This window comes from Corella eumyota, chromosome 6 (genome assembly GCF_963082875.1).
Source record: "Corella eumyota chromosome 6, kaCorEumy4.1, whole genome shotgun sequence".
In the NCBI taxonomy this organism is placed as follows: Eukaryota; Metazoa; Chordata; class Ascidiacea; order Phlebobranchia; family Corellidae; genus Corella; species Corella eumyota.
The window spans coordinates 8,432,081-8,436,092 of NC_137495.1; the positions used below are offsets into that span (position 1 = coordinate 8,432,081).

General features: G+C 52.2%; 1 pseudogene; it reads right to left on the reverse strand.

Annotated features, from left to right (window-relative positions):
- The window catches only part of LOC145758221 (small subunit ribosomal RNA), a 1,572-nt pseudogene extending 688 nt beyond the window's left edge, over positions 1-884 (reverse strand).
- Between the last annotated feature and the right edge of the window lie 3,128 nt (positions 885-4,012).

The following is a 4,012-nucleotide window of genomic DNA, read 5'->3' on the forward strand; positions in this document are numbered from 1 at the left end:
CCCCCGTCCGTCCCTCTTAATCATTACCTCGCGCTCCGAAAACCAACAAAAAAGAACCGAGGTCCTATTTCATTATTCCATGCAACACTATCCAGGCAAAGCGCCTGCTTTGAACACTCTAATTTTTTCAAGGTAAACGTCCCGGCCGCCGCCGACACTCAGTCAAGAGCACCGACGGAAAACGGTAGGTAAAGCCAGAACGGACAGTGCACGCCTTGCGACGGACCGAACGCCTGCGCCCAAAATCCAACTACGAGCTTTTTAACCGCAACAACTTAAATATACACTTTTGGAGCTGGAATTACCGCGGCTGCTGGCACCAGACTTGCTCTCTAATGGATACTCGTTAAAATTTTTACAGTGTACTCATTCCAATTACAGGGCCTCGTTAGAGTCCTGTATCGTTATTTTTCGTCACTACCTCCCCGCGTCGGGAATGGGTAATTTGCGCGCCTGCTGCCTTCCTTGGATGTGGTAGCCGTTTCTCAAGCTCCATCTCCGGATTCGAACTCTGATTCCCCGTTACCCGTAAGAACCTCCTTAGGCAGATACCGTACCGACGAAAGTTGATAGGGCAGACACTTGAATGATCCGTCGCCGGTGCAAGACCGTGCTATCAGCAAAGTTATCCCGAGTCGCCAACAAGACGAGCCGAAGCCCGGCATGTTTTTGATATGATAAAGGCGCGCCTCCCGCAAGGTCGGCGCTTTTTGCATGTATTAGCTCTAGAATTACCACAGTTAACCAAGTAAAATTTACGATCAAATGAATCACGACTGATTTAATGAGCCATTCGCAGTTTTACCGTACGCTAGTTCGTACTGAGACCTGCATGGCTTAATCTTTGAGACAAGCATTTGACTACTGGCAGGATCAACCAGGTAACTATCGGCCGACAAAATACGCGAATGGAGCCTTTCGCTTTCCCCGTCGCGGTATCGCACTGTATTACTCATTCAATATTTTTGCTTAGCTCCTCAAACCCGGCGTTAGCCGCGATCTGGACGCCGTCGACACCGGCCAGACACCCTTTCGGGCGAATCCGCGGGCGGGCTGCGTTTGCATACAACACCAGGAACGCCCAACAAAAGCGAACCGAGAAAACCATCACATGCGTGCGCACCGGCCACCGCAACTACGGCCCGAGGCCGTGGTCGCGCGCCGAAAAACAAACTCGTATTTGCTACTTAATTTTTTCCGTCTAACGTTCAGAGCCTCGCTGCTAGCTGCGACGCCTTCGCGGGTCAGCATCAAGTTTGCCCAAAAGCGCACATCGCCTGCACGACACCACATCGTTTTGTCACCAAATACCTTCAACCGACAACCGCATCGCCAATTTGCTCATTTCGCCACAACGACGTCTTCCCTCATAGTATACAGGGAAGATGGTCTCGCGACAAAGGTAGCAAACATGTCGAATTTCGGCAATTTTCCAAAACGTGCGTTTCTGTGCGGGAAATTGTTCATCGGGCGTCGGTCGATGTCGTGCGTCTTTGCCCGGGCGATTTTCGAAAGTCGCCGGACTTGTGTTTTTCACGCGCGCGCCGGTGGGCTGGTCTCGCGACAAAGGTAGCAAACATGTCGAATTTCGACAATTTTCCAAAACGTGCGTTTCTGTGCGGGAAATTGTTCATCGGGCGTCGGCCGATGTCGTGCGTCTTTGTCCGGGCGATTTTCGAAAGTCGCCGGACTTGTGTTTTTTACGCGCGCGCCGGTGGGCTGGTCTCGCGACAAAGGTAGCAAACATGTCGAATTTCGACAATTTTCCAAAACGTGCGGTTCTGTGAGGGAAATTGTTCATCGGGCGTCGGCCGATGTCGTGCGTCTTTGTCCGGGCGATTTTCGAAAGTCGCCGGACTTGTGTTTTTTACGCGCGCGCCGGTGGGCTGGTCTCGCGACAAAGGTAGCAAACATGTCGAATTTCGACAATTTTCTAAAACGTGCGTTTCTGTGCGGGAAATTGTTCATCGGGCGTCGGCCGATGTCGTGCGTCTTTGTCCGGGCGATTTTCGAAAGTCGCCGGACTTGTGTTTTTTACGCGCGCGCCGGTGGGCTGGTCTCGCGACAAAGGTAGCAATCATGTCGAATTTCGACAATTTTCCAAAACGTGCGTTTCTGTGCGGGAAATTGTTCATCGGGCGTCGGCCGATGTCGTGCGTCTTTGTCCGGGCGATTTTCGAAAGTCGCCGGACTAGTGTTTTTTACGCGCGCGCCGGTGGGCTGGTCTCGCGACAAAGGTAGCAAACATGTCGAATTTCGACAATTTTCCAAAACGTGCGTTTTTGTGCGGGAAATTGTTCATCGGGCGTCGGCCGATGTCGTGCGTCTTTGTCCGGGCGATTTTCGAAAGTCGCCGGACTTGTGTTTTTTACGCGCGCGCCGGTGGGCTGGTCTCGCGACAAAGGTAGCAAACTTGTCGAATTTCGACAATTTTCCAAAACTTGCGTTTCTTTGCGGGAAATTGTTCATCGGGCGTCGGCCGATGTCGTGCGTCTTTGTCCGGGCGATTTTCGAAAGTCGCCGGACTAGTGTTTTTTACGCGCGCGCCGCTGGGCTGGTCTCGCGACAAAGGTAGCAAACATGTCGAATTTCGACAATTTTCCAAAACGTGCGTTTTTGTGCGGGAAATTGTTCATCGGGCGTCGGCCGATGTCGTGCGTCTTTGTCCGGGCGATTTTCGAAAGTCGCCGGACTTGTGTTTTTTACGCGCGCGCCGGTGGGCTGGTCTCGTGACAAAGGTAGCAAACATGTCGAATTTCGACAATTTTCCAAAACTTGCGTTTCTGTGCGGGAAATTGTTCATCGGGCGTCGGCCGATGTCGTGCGTCTTTGTCCGGGCGATTTTCGAAAGTCGCCGGACTTGTGTTTTTTACGCGCGCGCCGGTGGGCTGGTCTCGCGACAAAGGTAGCAAACATGTCGAATTTCGACAATTTTCTAAAACGTGCGTTTCTGTGCGGGAAATTGTTCATCGGGCGTCGGCCGATGTCGTGCGTCTTTGTCCGGGCGATTTTCGAAAGTCGCCGGACTTGTGTTTTTTACGCGCGCGCCGGTGGGCTGGTCTCGCGACAAAGGTAGCAAACATGTCGAATTTTGACAATTTTCCAAAACGTGCGTTTTTGTGCGGGAAATTGTTCATCGGGCGTCGGCCGATGTCGTGCGTCTTTGTCCGGGCGATTTTCGAAAGTCGCCGGACTTGTGTTTTTTACGCGCGCGCCGGGGGGCTGGTCTCGTGACAAAGGTAGCAAACATGTCGAATTTCGACAATTTTCCAAAACTTGCGTTTCTGTGCGGGAAATTGTTCATCGGGCGTCGGCCGATGTCGTGCGTCTTTGTCCGGGCGAATGTCGAAAGTCGCCGGACTTGTGTTTTTTACGCGCGCGCCGGTGGGCTGGTCTCGCGACAAAGGTAGCAAACATGCCGAATTTCGACAATTTTCTAAAACGTGCGTTTCTGTGCGGGAAATTGTTCATCGGGCGTCGGCCGATGTCGTGCGTCTTTGTCCGGGCGATTTTCGAAAGTCGCCGGACTTGTGTTTTTTACGCGCGCGCCGGTGGGCTGGTCTCGCGACAAAGGTAGCAAACATGTCGAATTTCGACAATTTTCCAAAACTTGCGTTTCTGTGCGGGAAATTGTTCATCGGGCGTCGGCCGATGTCGTGCGTCTTTGTCCGGGCGATTTTCGAAAGTCGCCGGACTTGTGTTTTTTACGTGCGCGCCGGTGGGCTGGTCTCGCGACAAAGGTAGCAAACATGTCGAATTTCGACAATTTTCCAAAACGTGCGTTTCTGTGCGGGAAATTGTTCATCGGGCGTCGGCCGATGTCGTGCGTCTTTGTCCGGGCGATTTTCGAAAGTCGCCGGACTTGTGTTATTCAAGCTCGAACGGTACTCGACAATTCTTCGAATGGCCTCCGACCTGAGGTCAGAGTCGCAGTAAAACAAACGAAGTACCCCAGAAAAAAGTTGAAAAAAAAGCAACTCCGACCTGAAGTCGAAGTCGCCGTAAAAAATAC